Source organism: Equus caballus, chromosome 17 (assembly GCF_041296265.1).
Source record: "Equus caballus isolate H_3958 breed thoroughbred chromosome 17, TB-T2T, whole genome shotgun sequence".
NCBI classification, from domain to species: Eukaryota; Metazoa; Chordata; class Mammalia; order Perissodactyla; family Equidae; genus Equus; species Equus caballus.
Genome location: NC_091700.1, coordinates 14,434,648 through 14,458,354, shown reverse-complemented (window position 1 = coordinate 14,458,354; position 23,707 = coordinate 14,434,648). Strand labels below are relative to the sequence as shown.

Sequence of the window (23,707 nt, the reverse complement as noted above, 5' to 3'; positions counted from 1 at the left end):
GAAAAATGTCCTTGAAACTTTGAAAGGAATTGCATTGAATCTGTAGATTGCTTTAGTATGTATGGAATTTTCAACCATGTTAATTCTTCCAATCCAATAGCATGGAATATCTTTCCATTTCTTTGTGTCTTCATTTTTTTCAGCAATGTTTTATATTTTTCAGTGCATAGCTCTTTCAGTTCATTAGTTAAATTTAATCCTGGGTATTTGATTGCTTTTGTCCAATTGTAAATTGGATTGTTTTCTTAATTTCTTTTTCGGGTACTTTGTTGTTAGTGTATAGAAATGCAACTGATTTTTGTATGTTGATTTTCTATCCTGCAACTTTACTGCATTTGTTTATTATTTCTAAAATTTTTTTGGTGGATTCTTTAGGATTTTCTATATGTAAAATCATGTCACCTGCAAACAGTAAAATTTCAATCCTTCCTTTGCAATTAGAATCCCTTTTATTTCTTTTTATTGCCTGATTGCTCTTGCTAGGACTTCCAATACTATATTAAATAAGAATGCCAAAAGTGGGCATCTTTGCCTGGTTCCTGTACTTAGAGAGATAGCTTTCAGTCTTTCTCCATTGAGAATGACATTAGCTGTCGGTCTGTCATATATGGTCTTGATTATGTTCAAATATTTTCCTTCTATACACTTTTTTCAGACTTTTTATCATAAATGGATGCTGTATTTTTTGTCAAATGCTTTCTCTGTGTCTATTGAGGTGATCATGTGATATTTATTCTTCAATTTGTTAATGTAGTGTATCACAATGATTGATTTGTGAATGTTGAACCATCCTTGCATTCTTGGAGTGAATCCCACTTGATCATGGTGTGTCATCTATTTAATGCATTGTTGTATTTGATTTGCTAGTATTTTGTTGACAATTTTTACATCAATGTTCATCACTGATATTGGCTTGTAATTTTCTTTTCTGTATTGTCCTTGTCTGGTTTTGGTGTCAAGGTAATGCTAGCATCATAGAATGAGGTAGGAATCCTTCCCTCCTCTTCAAATTTTTGGAAGTGTTTGAGAAGGATAGGTATTAAGTCTTCTTTGAATGTTTGGTAAAATTCACCAGGGGAGCTGTCTGGTCCTGAATTTCTATTTTTGGGAGGTTTTTGATTACTGTATTGATCTCCTTACTGGTGGTTGGTCTATTCAAATTCTCTATTTCTTCTTGATTTAGTTGTGGAAGGTTGTATGATTGTAAGAATTTATCCATTTCTTCTAGATTATCCCATTTGTTGTCATATAGTGTTTCATAGTTTTCCCTTAGATTCTTTTGTATTTCTGAGGTGTCCATTGTAATTTCTCTTCTTTCATTTCTGATTTCATTTATTTGTGCCTTCTCTCTTTTGTTCTTGTTGCGTCTAGCTACAGTTTTGTGAATTCTGTTTATCTCTTTAAAGAACAAGCTATTAGTTTCATTGATTTTTAAAATTATTTTTAAGTCATTATTTCATTTATTTCTGCTCAATTTTATTATTTCCTTCCCTCTACTGCTTTGAGGTTTTGTTTGTTCTTCTATTTCCAGTTGCTTTAGGTATGCTGTTTCACTATTTATATGGAATTTTTCTTGTTCATTGAAGTAAGCCTGAATTGCTATGAACTTTGCTCTTGGCACTGCTTTTGCTGTATCCCATAAATTTTGGCATGTTGTAATTTTATTTTCATTCATCTCCAGGAATTTTTTATTTCTCCCTTGATTTCTTCATTGACCCAGTCATTGTTCAGTAGCATTTTGTTTAATCTCCACATGTTTGTGACTTTTCCATTTTCTTCCTGTAGTTGATTTCTAGTTTCTTACCTTTGTGGTCAAAAAATTTGTTTATATTATTTCAATATTCTTAGATTTATTAAGGCTTATTTTGTGTCCTAATATGTGATCAATCCTGAAGAATGTACTATTTGCAATTGAAAAGAATGTATATTCTGTTGTTTGGGATGTAATGATCTGTATATATCTACTAAGTCCATCTGGTCTAATGTGTCATTTAAGGTCAATGTTTCTTCTTGATCTTCTGTTTAGATGATGTATCCATTGGTGTAATTGGAGTGTTAAAGCCCTCTACTATTATTATGTTACTGTCTATTTCTCCTTTTATCTGTTAATAATTGCTTTGTATGTTTAGGTGCTCTGATGTTGGGTGCATATATGTTTACAAGTATTATATCCTCTTTCTGGATTGTTCCCATTATCATTATGCACTTCTTCTTCCTCTATGCTACCTTTACCTTGCAGTCAATATCCTCCTTGTTATTTAAAAATTTTCCCCACCAACAGAATATTACTGCCTCTTGCATCTATAGTGTATGCCAGCTCTGGACAATGACTCTCTTGAAAATCACTACTAGGCTCTTTCTATGCCACTTCCCTCCATGCATCACTGCCTGGCCCAAAGCCTCCAATAAGCCCTCACAAGTTAATTATTAGACCAATTTCAGGGTATTTTACTATTTAACCATAAATATACTTCTAAACATCTGTGCATGTTCTTCTACACGAGAATCCCTTTGACAGCATGAACAAAGATATAAAGGTAAAAATGGGTAAAGTTTACTGTGAATGTGAGAAAGTCAGCTAAAAGACAATCATTGGGTAGGAGGGAGATATACATTTTTGGACTGAAGACCAGGAAAGAACAAATAGAGTTGCTATAAAAAGAAGAAAGATTTAAAGAGGTTGCTATTAGGAGATGACAGATATAGAAGTAAAGAAAGTTTGGAAATGAGTGACTAAGTAAAGAAAGAAGGGATGGAAGAAGGAAAGGAGTGAGGGAAATAAAAAGAAAGGAAGTGAGGTAGGAAAACCAATTATATGAGCAGAAACCATCTCAGCTGATGTGTAACTAGAGGAGGGAGTTTATACTTAAATGCTTCTAATGTATATGTTTAAAGGTGAGAAAACAGAATTTTCCTGATACAATAAAATGTGATTTTCCACTATAATCAAAGTGAGGAAGTCATTAGAAACAAAACCGTGGTCCTATCATACCTTTTATTCCTTACATATGCAGGTGAAAAAGCTGTTGATAAGAGTTTTGAGGAAATAGTGCCTAATATCTGGTGATAACTGGACTGACCATGAACTGTCTTGAGAAGTCTATACTTTCTAAATGAAAACAGAATTAGAACCAATTACTGCACTGTCACATACACAGATTTGATTATTTAGGAGTTATGAATTACATGCAAACATGAAATTGATGAAAAAGTAGGGAACTTATTTAATTAACCCTTTTTTCTACAATTGGTCATATATATTATGTATACTTTTTCTCCTTTACTTACTTGTGTATAAAGATGTGATTACTCATTATTTAAGATAAGATTTTACCCAGGAAACTGTTCGTTCAAAGCTACAAAAAGATTACATGTCTGAATGAGTAAGGCTAAATTACTTTCCTGATCGATTTTGGTAACTTAGAATTCCACCAAGAATAGCAAGTTCTTATTTCTCCACAGATTGCATCCACGTTTTGCAAGATAAATTGAGACACAATAATGTGGTCTTTAAATGCTGTTTGAATTAGGAATATACACGATGGGTGAGAGTCAGGTGGAGTGCTCATGATGACTTTACTATAATGGAGCCTCAACCTCATATCCCTATCACACTTTGAAGGGTTGCTCTGAATACACTAAATTTTAACTTTCTGTAGTTTTAGGAACATGTATGGCTATTGATTATATTCTGTTTTTCTTAGCATATTTGTTTTTAATCATTAGTGGAAAAAATGAGGTGGTACATGGTACTCTGGGATGACCACCCTGAATATTTTCCCAATTCACAATAGAGAGGACACCCCTTTTCTGTCCTATCTTCCACTAACTCCAAAATTAGTAAACAATATTTGATATCAAATATTTCTTTAATGATGGTCAATATGCATTTGAAGGAAAATGTACACATTAAATACATTAAAGAGAAAAAATCTGACCTTCCCACTGCAGACCTGGTGCACAGCCAACGCATTACAGACTCAGTAGGGAGCTGCAGCCAAGGACTAGGACCCATTGGTTGGTCATGTTCTTACACATTTGCTCTCCTAGCTCTGGTGGAACCCTCGCTGCTGGGCCTCTTTATCTGAGGTCTTGGGCAGAGGTCCTCTTCAGACGGCTCTACCAAGACCTCCTTAAGGGTGGAAAGAGGAAAAACTTGAAGACACATTTGCCTATTCAGACTCAACAGCTGGTACGTTCCCCCTCTTAGCCTTTTGCCCTCACTACCAGCCCTTTGACCCAACAGTCCATAAAAGAATATCAAAAGGTGAAATAATTCAGTCAATCATTAAGACATCACTAATATTTTCTCACATTATTGACAGGAAAAGTTATTGCAGTTGCATTTTTATGTCTTTCATAGATAGGGAATCTGTAAGTTATCTGAGTGTGTGTGGTAGAAAGAATCCTGAGCTGTTCCCATGGTCTATATCCCCTGGCATTGCTTCCACGATTAGGATATTCCATAAGGCAAGAGTTAAGTGATTGTGAAGATGTCATGAAGATTCCAGTTAGTCGGCTGTAAGTAATCCAGGAGAGATTGTCCTGCAATGGCCTGACTTAACCAGAGGGTAGACCTTCAAAAGAGGACTTAGGCCTTCCCTCCTTTAATTTGTTCAATGATTCACTGCTTCTTCAATAGCATATTGTTTAGTCTCCACATCTTCGTCCCTTTCTCAGCTTTTTTCTTGTAATTAATTTCTAGCTTTATAGCATTATGATAGGACAAGATGCTTGTTATTATTTCAATCCTCTTAAATTTGTCGAGGCTTGCCTTATTTCCCAACGTATGGTCTATCCTTGAGAATGTACTTTCCACACTTGAGAAGAATGTGTCTGCTGTTTTTGGATGGAGTGTTCTATATATGTCTATTAAGTCCATCTTGTCTAGCTTTTCATTTAATTTCACTGTCTCCTTGTTGATTTTCAGTCTGGATGATCTATCCATTGATGTGAGTGGAGTGTTGATTTCCCCTACTATTATTTGTTATTATTAATATCTTCTTTTAGGTTTGTTAATAGTTGCTTTATGAACTTTGTTGCTACTGTGTTGGGTGCATAGATATTTTTAAGTGTTATTTCTTCTTGATGGAGTGGCCTTAATACCTCTACCAACTTGAGTTTTTTGATGATAGCCATTTTGAATTCATTCTCATTTAGGTTACATATTCCTGTGTCCTCAGGACTGAATTCTGAGTGCTTGTCATTTTCTTTCTGGTCTGGAGATTTGATATACTGTCTGATGTCATTAGAGGAGATAGGTTGGGTCTTTTGCATTCTGATATTATTTGGTTTCAGTTACTGAGTATCGCCTCTGGATGGGGGTTGAAAGCTGGGTATTCTGAGCCCGCCACCTTCAGCCGAGATACCAGGCACTGGGCAGGTTGCGGGAGGGGCACTTTTTCCGGTGTGCTCTCAGGGCTTTCTCACTTTCACTATCTGGTCTCCTCAGGTGTTGGCTTAACGATGTCACCCCCCCTGCAAAAGCTTTTGCCCCATTAGAGGGCTTCCCTCTAGGCTGCAAGGGCACTAGTGAGTCCTTGGTGATCCTGCAAATGAGCATCACTTCCCCCATTCCTTCCCTCACAGAACCTCCCATGGTCATGGATCACAGTCTTTAGTTGAGGGGCGAAGTTCCCTCTTACCCTGTTCCAGCTCATCCGACAGGGGCTCCAGCCTCTCTGCTCTTCATCCATTGTGTGGCTCTGTGTCTCTCTGTCATTTTTTTTCTGTTGTGTTAGGAAGTGATCTTTTGGAGTGTGGATGCCCCTTTTCGTTGTATGTTGGAGGGGAGGGAGTCCCTGGAAACTTCACTCTGTCATCATGCTGACATCACCAGCTCCTCCCTTAGGCCGTCCCTGAGGTCAGAGAGACTCTCCTGCTGGCCTTGAAGAAGCAGGCTAGCATGAGTTACTCAGGTACAAGAAATAAATTATTTCAATGACTACATGAGCTTGGAATATGACCCTGAGCCTCAGGTGAAACTGTGCCCCGAGCCAGCACATGGATTGCCACCTTGTGATACCTTAAGCAGAATACCACAGATTAGTCACACCAAAATTCTTATTCATATATACTATGAGGTAATAAATAGTTGTTATTTAGAGCTGCTAAGCTTGTATTAATGTGATATTCAGTGAAGGAAATAATATAGTGGGGATGTTACAACGGAGTTTTAAAACAACAGTTTAAGGCATAGTGATTGTTTCTCATAAAAACACAAGATTCTTCAGAATTGCATTAAATTTTATATAAATATCATTACAACAATACCTATAATGATGTCTCACATGATATATAGAAAATATCTAGACTTCATAAAACCTAGATTTTTTTTTTTTACAAAATTGATCACTTTTACGTGCAATACAGTACATGACCCACATAAGGGTCAAGATGTCTAAGGATGAAAAATCCAAACTTTCAGGATTCTTGTTCACATTTCAGTCTCCCATGTAGAAGGCTGATGTCTGTAGAAAAACGAAATAAATGGGGGTTCCCAAAACTCTGATATCCTGAAGGAGGATGGTGTTCATTACAAGATAGGCTCAATAAGCCTAACCACCAGTCTAATACCTGTGTTATCTACTGGATAAATTTTATTAATTTTTATAACAATCTCATATATATAGCTATAACTTTCAATATAATTAACTTGATCATTCATTTTTACAAGTTGACCAATTTGAGATATGATATTAAACTCCTCAGAATTCTTTGATTGGCCAAAGATAAAACTATTATATGTTAAAAACCACAGAATGTTTATAAATGCTCTGTGGCATTATGGTACTATGTGGTATTATGATGAGTAAATACCTCTCATTTTTTAGCTAGTATGGTATAAAACAAACTATACAGTTACGCATATTGTGTTGCAACAAATATTTACTTGTAGACATACTTCAAATTTCCATAACAAAAGAAATATATTATTTGAACAAGCAAGCACAGAGACAGTTTTTCACTTTCTACATCTTGTACACTTGCCTATAAATCTATTGATACAAATATGGGTAAATATTCTGTGCTGAATTATATGAGTTAAATATCTAAATTGAAGAATAAAGCAAAAAATGTAGAAAAAGTTAATTATGCAATTTTATCTCCAGACTTGCCCTTCCCTAACACCTCTATGAATGCTCTGGCCGCTTTCTTGTTGCAGAGGCTGTAGATGAGGGGATTCACCATGGGTGTAAGAATAGCAAAGAAGACAGACACCATCTTTTCCTGCATGGGGGAATGATCAGAAACAGGTTGCACGTATATGAACATACCAGCTCCATAGTACATTCCCACCACCATGAGGTGGGAGGAACAGGTGGTGAAAGCTTTGCGGCAACCCTGCCCAGATCCCATGCAAATGACAGCCAGAATAACGTGAACACAGGAAGCAATGATGACTGCTACAGGGAAGAGAAGCATAATAACACAGCAAATAAATATTCTTTCAAATAGCAATGTGTTACTGCATGAGAAAGTGAGAAGGACAGGGAAATCACAGAAAAAATGGGTATTTGCCAGGCACCACAATATGAGAAGGACAATGCAAATGCAATGAGAATTATGCCATCAAGAAAGCCAAAAATCCAGGAAGAAATAACCAGATTACCACAGACTTTCTGGCTTGTGAGATTTGAGTATTGTAATGGGTGGCAAATGAGAAGATAACAGTCATAGGACATTGCAGCCAACAGGAAACAATCAGCTCCAAGCAGGGACACAGAGAAGAATATCTGGGCACCACAAAACTGGCCAGAGAGATGCACTTCTTGCCAGACAAGTAGTTGAAGATCATCTTGGGTACAGTGGTGCAGATGAGCGTGAGGTCCATGAGGGACAGTTGGCTGAGGAGGAAGTTCATGGGAGTGTGGAGCCGAGTGTCCAGGTAGATGAGGAGAACCATGGCAGTGTTTCCCATGAAGGCCACTGTGAAGATGACCAAGACCAGAGAGAAGAGAAAGATGCAGCTGGGTCTGTGACTGAAAATTCCCAGCAGGATGAACTCAGAGTTGGAATTCTGATTCTCCCATGCCACGATAAATATATTCACTGTGGAAAATACAACATGTGAGAAATGGCTGGGATTGTGTTATGGAAATGTCAAGGACTTCCAGCCTAGATCACCACTCTTTATGATATTGTCTACACATAAAAAGTTATTTCTCTTGGGGCTGGTCTCATGATGCAGCAGTTAATTTCGCACATCCTGCTTTGGCGGCCCAGGGTTCGCCAGTTCAGATCCCGGGTCTGGACGTGGTACCACTTGGCAAGCCTTGCTGCGGTAGGTGTCCCACATGTAAAGTAGAGGAAGATGGACATGGAAGTTAGCTCAGGGCCAGCCTTCTTCAGCAAAAAGAGGAGGATTGGCAGCAGATGTTAACTCAGGGTTAAACTTCCTCAAAAAAAAAGTTCTTTCTCTGGATGTGATTTTTTTAAAATTCTAGACTAAGAATATTAAACCTTATTTTTAGCTTGATGTGACTTTAAATCTAAAACATGAACCTAACAGACATAAGAAAGTTCCAAAAATGCTCAAATATGTACCATGGATAATCCCTTCAGAAATACGCTGAGTCATCAGAAGACTCATGAATTCCTTGGAAATCAATGGCATTTTCCACGGAACTTAGCATATCACACTATGATTCTAATAAAAATTCCGTCTACCAAGGTGCAGAGGGAAGCATGTTTTAGTGAAAGTGGGATAAGATTAGTCAAATGCCAGATAAACAAAAGACATTGAGAACTCATCAATCAGAAGTTCATTAAATAATACATATTGCTAATAACGGTGAGGTGTGGTGGAAGTAGTTCCTCACCAATATGTCCATCCTTTATTCTATCTCTTAAGACCAGGTGAATCCATGAGACATTGTTGGATTGGCCATTTTACCGGAGAAGCAAACTAGAAGAGAATGCAAGAACATAGCTCAAACATCTGGAACAGGCTATTTTGGCTGTGTAACTTTAGACAATTAATTTCTCCAAGCCTTATTTTTATAGTGTGTAATTTCTGGTATTTGTTAATATATATAGTGCAGCGTGTTAAGACTAAATGAGATCACACTTATAATGTGTGAACATTACCTGAAATACACTGTGTACCATAGAAATATTTTTAAATAAATACTATTGGAGGGATTTATTTTAGATTATTCTAATTTATATAAAATTAATCTCTTCCACTCCCTTAGCAAGACTCTTCTACACAGTAGCATATTTTTAATTTTCTATTTTTTCACCTATTTCTCTTTTTTTCTCTTGTCACTCTCTTCATTGATCAAGGCATTGGCTTCCTTTCTATCCCTTTGCATGAGCTTTTCCTCTTCTGGGAGCAATTCAGAGAAGTGTGCCTGATATTTTGGTTTTAACTTTTGGGAAATAAAAATTTCCTTGTGGTTCTGCCAAATGGATTAAAATTGTGCATTTTAGTTTACAAAAACTCTGATTTAAAGCATGACATTATAATGCTATTTCTTACCTGTTTTGTACCACTCTATAGCAAAAGCAAGCATATTAGCCTAATACCATTTAAAATGCTCCATTATAATAGATTTAAAGCTAATTAAAGTGTAATGAACATGTTATCATGCAACCAAGTTATATCAATAATCAAGTAATTATCAAGTATAATTTGGCAATATTATACTGTTGTCTCCTGACATTTGTATATAGTTCTTATGGTAGTGAAACATATATATTGAAAAGAGTGTTGAGTGAATTCATCTTCAACGTACCATGGATAAAATTTTATAAATGGCTAAACCTATGCAACTATCACGCAAATAAAAATATGGAACATTTCCAAAGGATTTCCTCATATCCTTTCACAGTCCATCCTGCCCTAGACATAACCTATATTTTAATATCTATCTAAAAGGCTTATGTTTTGCCTGTTCTTGATTTCATGTACATCCTGGAGTTCGTTCTATTTTATGTGCACAGAAATGGAACCCATTATACTCCTGACCTCTGCACCTACCAACTCATTGGCTCAGCTCCCCTCCAGCCATACTAGCCTCTTCATCTCTGGAACACATTCAAATGCTCTAATCCAGGGTGTTTGCACTGGCTGTTCCCTCTGACCACCCTCTGTGCCTTAGACCAAGTCCCTCACTGCTTTCAGGCTCTTATTCAAATGCTTTCCACTTCATAGAGCTTCGTGGCCTCTCTCTACATAAGCTACCTACCTTGCCTTTTTTTTCTACTTGGCATTTCTCTCATCTAAGACTATACTAGTTTTTCTGCTTTTTGTCTGACTCTCCTCATTAGGACGTAAATTCCATCAAGACAGATTTAGTGAGTCACATTCATTAGATACTTAGTGAATCAAGACATTTGTTAAAGGAAATGCTGGTGTTTTTTCTTTTGTGGTTCAGATATTGTCCTTTCTTCTCTAACCCTCTCCTGCAAAGGGGGTGGTTGCTTTAGGACTTCACACAACTCAGTGTGCTGGCCTGGATGAATGAGCAAACTTTATGATGTGGCTGTAGAAACAGATTGTTGATCTGGAGGCAACAAGTGCCAAAAGAAGAAAAGCTTTCCCGGGCTGCTTATATTACACTAGAAGCCATAATACCTCCAGGCAGTCTGACCAATGTAGCTCCAACAGATCTTTGGATATTTTTGTTTCTAGTAAATGTCTCCTTTCTGACTGCACTGTATGCGGAGGTAGGAAAGAAAGGGATGGTGGGGGTCAGGTCTGCATCTTTTTCAGTAAAAGTCTTTCACTTAATGTCCCTCTCAAAGCTACACTTTTCATTCTCATCCATTCTTCCCAGGAGATTTCAAGGCAATCTGAGCCCTTACATGGAAAATATTTCTTGTCAGCTTCCTCTTTTATTCATGTATTTGTGCGGGGACTTTTATTTATTCATCCACTGATTTCTATCTGCTTTCTGTCACTCTAATGTTTGCTGACATCTCTAACCTGCTAATTACTTCTTACCATAATTATTTTAAAAAATTCATTTCTCCTGGCATTCTAAATAACTAGAAGACTATATATAAAGTTTAAAACACACCTCTCTATTTCTATTTACCATATTCCAGTGTAATAAATTGTTATTCTAAATGGCCCCCCACTAACCTGTGAACAAATGGCAGGGCTGTCCTGTCTCTTTCACCTTTATATCCTTCTAAACTCTATCTGAGCGTTATTCATCTATTGCATGAATCTAACAACTCAACAATTCTAATAGATATTCACCACGTCCTAAAGTCTTAGTATATTCCAAATTCTCTTAGAAATGTTTCTCATATTTAGAATGCTTGTCTAGAAACCCAGTCCTTATTGTGTGGATAACTACAACACGTCACTTAATTTTTTTAAAGAATCTTTACTTTTTTCATTCTTTCTGCACACAATTCCCATTTAAAACCTTCTAAAAGCTTAGTCTGTCATTCATCCTTGTGCAACACTACATTATATGCCACCCCTAAAAAAACCCAAAAACCTAGAGGCAATAATTAAGATTGCAAAATGCTTATGATTTTTTCACGCTTATTGATTACTTATGTCGTCACCTTCTAAACATTTGACATTTTTTTCTTCTACAAAATAAAGTTTCAAGCAATTGTGCCACATCCTTGAATTATACACAGAATATCAGACTAATCAACTTTTTCAAGTTGGACTTATATTGCATAATTAATTATTTTTTTGTGTGTTTTCACTGAGGAACATTAGCCCTGAGCTGACATCTGTTGCCTATCTTCCTCCTTTTTTTCCTTTGCTTGAGAGAGATCAGCCCTGACCTAACATCTGTGCCAATCTTCCTCTATTTTATTTTTGGGTCTCTGCCACAACATGGCTGATGAGTGGTATAGTTCCGTGGCTGGGATCTGAACCTGCAAACCGGGACACTGAAGCAGAGTGTATGAAACAACCACTAAGCCATGGGACCAGCCCCCATAATTAACTAGTTTTTAAATTAGGAGATCAGGAGTGCTGAGAAAGCTTTGCAGCCTGAGGAACTCCATGGACCGTATATTTCTTTGATCTGTATTTATTTGTATTCTTATTTAGCTTTTTGCCTAACTGGGGCCATATACTGCTTTAAGCCTCGATCCTACTCACATAGCTGGGATCATCTAGGAACTGAAAGGTTACTGACATCCTGCAGTTCATTCTGTGTCCAAACCTCCAAATAGAATTTGCTGGAGCAGCTTATAGAAGATAAATTGTTTAATGGAGCACTGTAATCATTTCCTGCTGTGCTGCTGTGTCTCCATTATTAACAAATGACTGGAGCTGACTCTATAATTAGGTCTCATTTGCCATCTAAGATTTTTCTCATGGCTCCATTTTACAACCCTTGTGCACTAAAAAACTGGTATATTTTAACACTATACCTCTTCACTCTCTGTCCACATAAGGAAAATCATCTCTTCATTTAGTCTGTATCAGAACTCTCCTAAAGAATCACAGTGTGGGACAGTAGAACAAATCAAGACTAACTGGTCTCTATTACTGTCAGGAAGATTTTGATAAATTTAAGACTCACAGTTTTGAATTGTTATTTCTCAACAGAGAAATGCAATATTTAACTTTAGTAAGCAGAGAGGTGGAGACTATATATTTTTCTTTTTTTATGATTTGTTGTTTCTTCAAATTGGACACGAATATGAAGATACATGAATACAATATTTTATTATGTTATATTTTATCAGCTCACTTTTTCTCAAAACTAATGTCACAAACTCTCATTTCCTTTACTGCCCTATCACAGGAAACTGGCATGAAGAATCTTTCATGGTCGTCAAGGCCTTTATTTCCAAACCCAATCAACTCAGTCTCCCCCAAGTGAAACATATGTATGCAAAGCCTTAGTCAGTAATACGATATTAGGAATAATACATTTATTTTTATGTATTCAAATATATATATATGTATATAGGGAGAGAGAGAGAGAGTGCATGATGGCTTGGTAGAGGTGTTAGAGGTATGCTTTTAAGAGACAGTGCACGTTATTTCACTGTTATGTGTCATGTAATAATTTCCTCACAAGCTTATTAATATCATGAATTCTCATCAAATCTTCAAAGTATGAAATAAAGAGCCATGGTTTGACACATTGCTGACTTTATAAACATACAACACAGCTGTAGTTAAACAGGTAACTTATGTTTCTTTTACACTTATATTTACAGGTCAAAATGGAAATTGAAAATAGTGGGGTGGACAGAAGAGAGGAGGAGAATCATGTTGTCTGAGTAAAGCCAGACACAGCCACGTAATATTGAAAAGCAGCAAATAATGAAGGAAAAAGTCTTGGAGTTGAAGATAAACTGAGAGGACTAAGAAATAAGGAAGAGAAAAATGAGGCAAGAGGGAGTTGACTGAATGCAGATTGGGCTCACTGAGCCCAAGTGTCTGCCCTGAGTGTGCTGCATTCTGCCAATGGATGTCACATTCCCACATCCAAATACAGACACAAAAGCTAGGCTCTATGTTATAGATAAAATGGCATGCAAAAACTGTCCTTGGCTCCTGACAGAAACTTCAAACCTCTTCTCACAGAAAGGATTGTGAATGCCTTTTGAAAAAGCTCATCAGTACTTTTTAAAAAAATCTTTTTATTTGCATTTTCACTTCCTGACATTATGGATAAAACTAATTTTCTCCTCTTTCATGATCTAACACTACTTTTGGGTTTTTCCCAAAGCATCATTGGATTGCATCACTCTCCTTCTCAAAAGGGTTCACTGGTTCAAATTTGCTGCAGAACAGACTTTCATGTCCTCACTGATCTTGTTTTGAGGATTGCAGAAGGTACTGAAGCCATCTGTTCTCTGTTTCTCAATACAAACTGCGTTTCTACTTATGGATCGAAGAGACAACACACAAATCTGAGCTTAGGTCTCTTCTCAGGAGGTTTCTCTCCTTGGAGTATCTTCCCTCTTCCACAGTCCGTTGCCTGTCCAAATCATATTTCTCCTTTAAATTCCAAGACACATGCATCTTTCTTCATTTCAATTTATATAAGATTAATTTACCATCTTGAAAATGTGAATCTTATTCATATTTAAGATTAAAATAAAATTCTGTCACTTTCTAGATTAATGGTATAAACTGTTAATATTTGTTTCCCATGTATCTCCTGGCTCAGTCATATATTAATGACTCAGTTTTCACTTTTTTTTTTTTACCTTTTGTCATTTTGAATTAGTATTTCACTATTAAATCCAAAAGTTTACACGACAAACAGGCAGTTGGATTTCTCATTTTAAAATAAAATGAAGAGAAACACTCATTGTGCTTTGGGCATTATTACCATTAAATCAAGCTCTGTTCAAATGCACCAATTATTTTCAAACTGACAATTCAAGTGGTTTCCTTCTGGGAATCATTTGACTTGCGGTTTCAGCACACTTCTAATTTATTCTTTTTTGGAAACTTGTCACTTGTGGTTATTCTTTCCAGATTCCAGTACTGATTGTCTTGTCACTATCTCCAAATACCATACATTTTGTTAATTTTTCCTCCTTGGAATAATCTGATATCCCAAGATCTTTAGATGTGTCCTCCTCCTCTTTGGTTCATAATTATGATGACTGGATCTATATGTCTTCACTCATTTTTTTCTGAATTCTAGATGCTACCAAATGCTTGCTATTTATATATTTTTGATAATCCTTCCTCATCTCATATTCACCATGCTCAATTCAGAATCATTATCTCCTCATTAATCCACTTCATTTTTAGTATCTGCTTCAACTTCTAAGTCACCCTCCTTATTGTTAATGATGTTCTCTACCTGGGAGTTATGAAGGATAGGAACAATATTCTAGAAGGGAAATATATTTGGTTTTTGAAAAGAAATGCCCAGTTGCATGCAAGAATGCTTGGACTATTTTATATTCTCATAGCTTTGTAAACAGAAAGAGCATCTTCTTTCATCAAAATCATTTGATTTTTTTAATCTTCTGTGAACCTGTTTGTAAGAAATTGTTTTTCATTCTTACAGTAATATGCATTTTCCCTACTGATTTGGATAGTTGTCTCCAGTATTTCCTGGCCATTCATATTTCCTCTTCAATAAATTGCATTAAAATCATTGTTATCTCTCATCAAAGCAAAAAGATAGGAATATAATATTGTATTTTTTCATATAGATTTCCAGTTTTCACAGAATCGTGTCTTGAGTTACATCCTTTCTACACTGATTTACAATGCTATTTATCATTTACAAAATTCCCATACATGGAATATCTGTTTCAAGTCATTAATTGAATCCATTTATATATTACAGTATTACCTAGTTGTTAATTCTATGGCTTAAAAACAAATATTTGTGTCATTGAAGATATCTCTTGTTTTACACTTCTATTTTCTTAAGACTTAAGCATTGCCTAAATTTTATCTTCCATCTCAATTGCTTAAACCTAGGCTATTTTGTTTAAAAAAGCAAATAATTTTGTGATAAAATCACATATGTTAGGCAACTTGTTACTCATAACTAAAAGCAATTTTTAAGTTATTTGGATCGTTTTCATTATTCTGGATATTTCCAGGAATTCATTTTGTATAAACATCCATGGGCACAATTGCTGAGAGATATTTTATATGCAAATATAAATTAACTGCATACCAGTAGATTGCTCCCAAGATGCTAATATCAGGCCATGTTTCAAAATGCAGTTTAGAATATTCTTACCTGCCCACGTTTTGCACTAATATTATTCAGCTTGTGAAACTTTCCTATTCTAATACAAAGTGATATTTCATTGATGTCTAATTTTTATTTCCCTGATTTGTAATTAAACTGGGGTCTCTTCAAAGGTGATTTCTTATTTTAGATTTTATTGGTTTGTTTGTTTTAGGCATGTAAATTATCTTCTTTCAGTCTGTATCAGTGTGCTCACCTTGGCCATGATGTCCTTTACTAGACAAATATTCTTAAGTTGAATTAATTAAATATTTATTTTATCTTTGATTGTCAAAAAACCATCCATTCTTCCTTATTAGAAATATATTATTTTATATTATGTTCAAACAATTCTATAATATAATATCGCTCAAGTCTTAAATCAATCGAGTCTAATTTCTATGTATGTTTAAATAGAAATATAAATTTATTTTTCTCTATATACTGTGAAAGTTTTCTCCCTACCAGGTAACAGTAGTTTATGTCCTTTTAATATGCAGTTCCTCCTTTATCAGATACTAAGTTTCTATATATCCTAAGTTGGATTTTGAAATCAACTGTATCCCAATAGTCTTTTTGTATTTTATTATGATAACTAAATATTTTCAAAAATTGTGTTGAATATACTTAACATTGTTATAATATTGTGGTCCCATCCTTCAACACAGAATTGCTATTTTTCCAATCATCTTGCATGTCATTTATTTTATCCATAGAGGATTTTTTGTATTCTAAATTACATTAATTTATCTATATCCTATACTTATCTTTTTATTGTAAATGGCATTTTACTTTTTATAAGTCATCACTGCTGGCATGGAGAGAATGTTCAGTAATTTTGTAGGCTGATCTTGATAAACTACCTTCTCAGGTTAATAGAGTGTCTGTTGATTTTTTTGATTTTTCTAGTGAGATGATCATTTCTCTAAAAACCAACTGTTTTCTGAATCTTAAATCTCATATTTGTCTTTACTTTGTTTTCTTTCCCTGTTACCAAGGACATCCATTACAATGTTAAACTGTTGTGCAGTGATCATTACCATCTTAATCCCAATCATACAGTTAATATATTTTAGTTTGTATATAATCTTTGGTAAATTAAGTAATTTCCATTCTATTACTGGTGTTTTCAGACTTACTATGTTAAATATGCACTGAACATTATTAAATTCCTTTTGATTTTTCTGCTTTGAAAATCATATAACATTCTTCATTTCCTCCAGTAATATAGCAACTTATGCTAATGGATTTTCTGATAGTAAACCATCCTTGCCTCACAGGAGCAAATCCCACTTGTCAGAAATTCAAATTGTTAAACTATTTGATTCATAGTTTCCTAGTGTATGTGTTTCCGTTCTTTATAGAACTTCTAACTTTCCTATTTTTTAGAGTTTTCTTTTGCAAATATAGCTATTGTTTTTTAAATTGTTTGCATATTTCTGCTTTTAATTTGTGAATTATGCAATTAGTAGTAGAAATTGGGATTTTTTCTATCATTTTCACATATTTCAATTTATTTCCCATTCTTTTATTTTTTATCACTCTTTTTTCCTGTTTTATAATATATAGATTTTTTCTTCAATTTTTTTGTTATTGCTATATTTTGAATTTTTATCATTGCCTTTCTTTACAGAAGATTCGTGCACATTTTCTTGTGTCCTTGTTGATTTGATAATTCACTTAATTGTATACCTTTCCTAAGAAGACAAGAGCTGCAGTTTATGGTACTGTGAAGATTTTCTCTTTACTGCCACTCACACAATGTTAACATACATGGTATATTGGTTTTGGACTTTATACATTAATAATAATCTTTAAAAACATATTTTCTTTCCAAGTACATCTTCACTTAAATCCATAATAGAGCTCTAAAGTCAACCTGGATGATGTCATGAACAAAAACCTAAGTGAATGTGGTAAAATAGATAAGAATTCTTATAAAATGAAACCATTTCTATTTTCTTAAAATTAAACCTGCAGCAGTTGGGGCTGGCCCCGTAGCCGAGTGGTTAAGTTCGTGCGCTCCGCTGCAGATGGCCCGGTGTTTCGTTGGTTCGAATCCTGGGCGCGGACATGGCACTGCTCATCAAACCACGCTGAGGCAGCGTCCCACATGCCACAACTAGAAGGACCCACAACGAAGAATATACAACTATGTACCAGGGGACTTTGGGGAGAAAAAGAAAAAAAATAAAATCTTAAAAAAAGAAATTAAACCTGCAGCAATTTTATATACTTTTTGGTAAGACATACATGTATTTAAAAGTATTAGTAAGGACTTGAATAGAGCACACCAAATAATGAAATTTTGGTGAAAAACAAATAGATTTATCATTTTATTAATATTTATTAATTAATATGTCTTTAGTCAATCAATAGAAAACAAATATAATATAATATTAATATTTATGAATGCAGGGAGAGGTTAATAAAATACTTGTTATTCTAAACTTTTCTGCATTTTAATTATCCTAAAATGTTGTACAAAACTAAAGGAATGTAAGCATTCTCAGAGATTGCCTCTTTTTCAAAATATAAATTTTTTCAAAAAGATCCTATTCATTGACCCTTCACTCACCCAGATGTCCAACATTTATATTCAATTCTTTATAAAATGTCAATAATTTTCATGTTTTCTTTTTTTAAAATTATTTTACTGAGGTCACATTGGTTTATAACACATGTAAATTTCAGGTGTACTTTTTTTATATTTCAGCTTGTGTATAGATGCCATTGTGTTCACCACCAAAAGTCTAGTTTCTATCCATTACCATGCGTATGTGCCCTTTTACCCCTTTTGTTCTCCCATCGTCCCCTTCCCCTCTGTTAACCATCAATCTGCTCTCCTTATGTATGTGTTTGCTTGTTTATCCTCTACATATGAGTGAAATCATACAGTATTTGTCTTTCTGTCTGACTTATTTCACCTAGCATAATACCCTCAAAGACTATCAGTGTTGTCAGAAATGTCACAATTTTATCTTTTTTCATGGCTAAGTAGTATCTCATTGTATATATATACCACATCTTCTTTATCCATTCATCCATTGTTGGGAACTTGGGTTGTTTCCAAGTAGTGACTATTGTGAATAATGCTGCCTCACCTTCCTAAAATATTTTTATTTTGTGTACTGCTGCTTTCTATCATATTATCATTTTCTCTGACCTTTTTTATTCTTTTTCCTTTTATGTGCTGCATTGGGTATTCTTTGCCTAAATTCTTTATGTAGATTATTAGTCATTAATATTTGCCTTATTCTTTCTTCTAATATATGTATCAAATGGTATAATATCTCTTTATAAGACTACATTTTAAATGTTTAAGTGTTTTTCTTATTATTTCATTTCAAAGTATATGTAACCTATTTTAGTTTGTAAGTTATGTTGAATTTTCCACAGAGTATTAAAATCTGTGCCATTTTACAACTTCTCTCCTTAAAATTTGTCAAAGTTTTGTGTTTGAACCAGTAAAACACACTGCATAACTCCCAATGCTAGGTCATAAAAGGCAATACACTTTCTGCTTCACTCACTGGAATGGCCATTCATGAAACATTTTAGCAATCATGTAAAGAGTCTGCCCTTAGGCCACCAGGTTCTGAAAAGATCCAGGCCACAGGGAGAAATCAAGGATAGGTGCTTTGGCCAACAGCTCCAGCTGATGTCCAAGGTGACAGCCACATCAGCTGTCAGACATCTGAGTAAAGATACTTCCAGTTGATTCCAGCTCCCAGCCACAGAATCTTCCTAGATATTTAAGAACAGAGAGAACCCCTTCCCCACTATGCCCTGTCTGATTTACTGAACAATAGAATCCATAAACATAAGTGGTTTTATTTATTACACAGCATTATTAACCAGAATAGGCTTTATTACCAGAAATCGAGTGATACAATAAAAATAAACTAAAAATATGCATTGGTAAAAGTTGGAAAGATCTGGAAGAGACTGTTAGCAGAAGCCTAAATGGCCTCAAGAAGTATGCTAGCATAGGCTTACAGGTACTCAAGGGGTCTGTCAATGAGGACTTAAGGAAAAGTAAGGGAAATGTTATTAAAGCTCAAGGGAAGGGGACTCATTTTATACAGTGATATAAGGTGTCAATATTTTGTTATCCATGGTAAAGGGGAATATAGAAAATATACATAATTAGCATGATAATATAACAAGTTTCCCAGGCAGAATATTGCCATTTGACCTTTCCTTATCGTCTACTACAAAAGGAGAAAGGAGAAAATGAGCTAAAGAATAAACTTTCAAATTTAAAGGAGTCAAGACTTGCTGGGTTAAGAAATAAAATTACCATTTCCAGCCTCTTCAGATGGCAAAGGATTCCTGTAATTAAGAAAAAGCCCAGGCCAAATATCAAATCCAAGATGGGAATATAAAATATCTTATTAAGACCCCGTAAAAACCTAAGGAAATAACTCATATAACGCACAGCACATAGGCAGAAGGCTTTCCAAAATCTTAAGGGCATAACCCACAGATTTTCTGTGGTACATGATGAGGCTTCTAACACCTTAGGAGGTCTGTCCCACAGTTGACTCATAGTGATCTCAAGGTACCTAAAAGCTTACCTTGAAGAGATTGATACTTGTGGTTCTCTCTAATGGAGTAAATGCCGACAAAATTCATAGAAAACCCACAGAGCTTTAAACATATATTTTCTGGCCAGCATGGACTAAAGGGACCTGTGCAGCAATGCATTAGCGTTTGCTGAAGACAGGTTTGCCCTTTGCCCTCAGCTCCTGGAAGGGAACCTCTAAGCCTTTCAAATGTACTGTCTGAAAATTTTCTTTCTTTTCCTGGGGCCTTTGGGCCACATGAGATAGTCTGTGTCAACACTGTGACTTAAGGTGGGAAGCCCTGCACCACGCAGTGTCATTGTGACCTCAAGAGGGGCTTGAGACCAAGTTAAGCCACATATGCATTTATTGTTATTGATGTGATTGAACCCAAATTAAAATTCTTGTCATGAAGTTTCAGATAGGCTTGCTTGGTTACAATATTCTGTGCATGTGGCCACACATCAATACTGGGAGAAGTAAGTAAGAAGAACTGGATGACTCCATCAGGAGGGGACAACTGGAAGCTGGTGCCTGCTCTCTCCTGGACCCGCTGTATGCCACTCCTCCTTTGTCTGATTTTAACCTAGATCCCTTTTACTGTAATCAAACATAACCACAGGATAATGGTTTTTCTGAATTCTGCGACTATTTACGGCAAAGTATTGAACCTGAGCATGGTTTCAAGGACCCTCAAACTTGCAGTTGATGTCATAACTAAAAGTGGTCTTGAGGACTCCTGTTCTGTGCAGGAACAGAGACATTATACAATGAAGAGAGGCTTTTAGACACTTGACTGTTGTGGGAATCTGACTGAAAATTCTGCTCTGTTGAAAAGTCAGTTTATTTATTCAAAAGAAGTAAAGACAGAGAGGAAAGACCCAAGAACTCAGAGAGGGAAGCCACAGGCTGTTGAGAAGTATTCCTGGACCACAACACTGAGCCTCAACTAAGAGGCATGTGTCTAGCTGGACTTCAGAATTGCCATGACCAGTGAGGGCTTCATGCCTTCTTTTTTCACCATTGTTGAACAGATGTGTCTTTGGCTGTGACCAATGCCTGTCCTGTCATTAAATAGCATGTGTGAGAGGGCAGGTAATTTTCTCTTTAGTTCACAAGTCATCAGATAAAAAGATGACACTAGAGCTGACACAAGCAGCTGTGCCTGAGATGTGGCATTTCTCCCTGGATTTTATTTATATGAAGAGATCCTAGAACTCTACACTGATGAGGCTGGTGCTGAGGTTTTATTTGAGGGGGGTGGGTTTTGACAGAGGAATGAGTATATTTTGCTTTGCAGTAGGAAATATTCAGCCGTGAACTGTGGTAGATTAGGTTTTCTAAAAATCGGTACAGCTATATCTCCCAGTCACAGCCTTTCTAGAAACTTACTGCTTCCTCCTCAAGAGGTAAAATGTACGTCTCCCTACACTTGCATCCGGGCAGGCCTTTAAAATTGCTTTGAACAAGAATGTGCCAGAAATGATGTTCTATGATGTTTGAGGCCATGTCATAATATATTGTGTATTCCACTTTGTTCCTTCAGTAATACTTGATCTTGGATATTTCAGCCTCTCTGTAAAATCTACTTCCCTGAAGCTTTTATGATGGGAGCAATCTAGCCACCTGCAGAGAGAGAGAGAGAGACCGAGAGATTCCCAGGCATCCTCCAACTGCTGCAGAAGCCTGCTGTTCCAGTGCCTGTCACCACCTGGCCACAGGAGGTACTCTGCACTGGGACCTCCCAGATGAGTTCTTCCTGGATTCCTGACTCAGAAATTATGAGATCATAAAATATAGTATTGTTTGAGCCACAAAGTTTTGGGGTCATTGTTGCCCAGCATCAGGTACTTGGAAAAGAAAAGTTTTCTCTTGAAAACTTCATTCATGGATGACTCACACACAATTTTTTATTTTATTTGTTTACTTTCTATTAAACAGTTGTATTTTATTTGTAAATTTTTATTAGTGTTCATTATTTTTTAATTAAATTAAGAAACTTCAAATATTTTTTGAAATCTTCTTGTATAGTTTAAGTATCAAATACTGTCCACCTTATAATATTTCTTGGAAAGTATTGCCTCTTTTAATATTTTTCAAATTTTGTGAATCTTCATGGAATATTAATGTTTTCTTACTTATAGAAACTACTTCTACTTTTTTCCCTTTCTTAGTAGATTTTTGATAATTTATTTTCAGATTTTATTAGGTATAATTCAATTTCACTAATTTTCATACATATTTTTGAGTCATTGTCACTTCTGTGATAAAAGATATATATTCAATAAACATAATTGACACCAAAAAGAACCAAAAGTAAGAGAGGTTAAAAGATGAAGTGTTGTATTGCAATAGATAATGGTAGGGAAAAAAATGTGGCTATATATCTAAACTAAGTAATCTTAACAAACTTACATATTTCTTTTTTTCTTAATGAGATATAGCTGATATATACAAAATTGCACATACTTAGTGTATACAAGTTGATGAGGTTGGACATGTGTGCACACCCATGAAACCATGGTGTGATAATGAAAGAACACATTCTTTTACAACAAATAAGAAAATAGGAATCAAACCAAGAAATGCACTTTTCCTTTCACAGCATACCTTTCATTCATATTTTATGATATTCTAAAGAACAGATAATTTTCATATTTATTTTTTAATGAATAAGGAACAATATTTTTATTCTTTCTATAATATCAAATTTGGCTTTTCAAGATTAATTGACACTTTTAATTCTAAGTTTTTAAATATTTGAACAGTAGATAAATATAGAACAGAAATTTAACATGAAATATTTCTAAAGGTAACCTTTTTGGCTTTTTAAAACTGAAATTTTTAGTGAGAGCTCTTACCTTGTCAAAGCATGAATGAGGATCTCTTATGCATAATATCAGATCTTTTACCCAGTGGTATAGTCAGATAATCCAAAATCTTCAGAAAGAAAATATTTCAATATATGATATATTTTAATTATTCATTAAATTTATATCAGTTATATCTATATAATCTCAAGCACTTATCACTGAAGACTTGGATTTCACTCAATAATTTAGAGTGTCATTATTAGTTCCATACAGTAGATTCTGACTCCTATTGACCCTACATACAGCAGAGAAAACCCTTCTTGGTCTTTTTGCACCATCCTCTCACCTTCTGGTGCTATATCAGACAATGTTCTTCTGCTATTTATAGGGTTTCCATGGCCAATTTTATTGCCAGTGGGGGGTCAGGTCCTTCTTCCTAGTCTGTCTTAATCAAGAAGCTCCACTGAAATCCATCCAGCATGGGTGACCCTGCTGGTATTGGAAATGTCAGTTGCATAGCTTTCAGCATCACAGCAACATGCATCAACAACACTATGGCAACTGACAGGTGGGTGGTGTGGCTCCCTGACTGGGAAATGAACCCAGGCCACAGTGCTGACTGTACCAAATCTTGACCATTAGACGACCATGGCTGGCTAATTTAGGGTGAGCC

The 23,707-nt window shown here is 35.4% G+C and overlaps 1 pseudogene; it reads right to left on the bottom strand.

Annotated features, from left to right (window-relative positions):
• Positions 1–7,092: 7,092 nt before the first annotated feature.
• On the bottom strand, positions 7,093–9,518 carry LOC138918598 (olfactory receptor 2M3-like; annotated as a pseudogene).
• Positions 9,519–23,707: the final 14,189 nt, after the last annotated feature.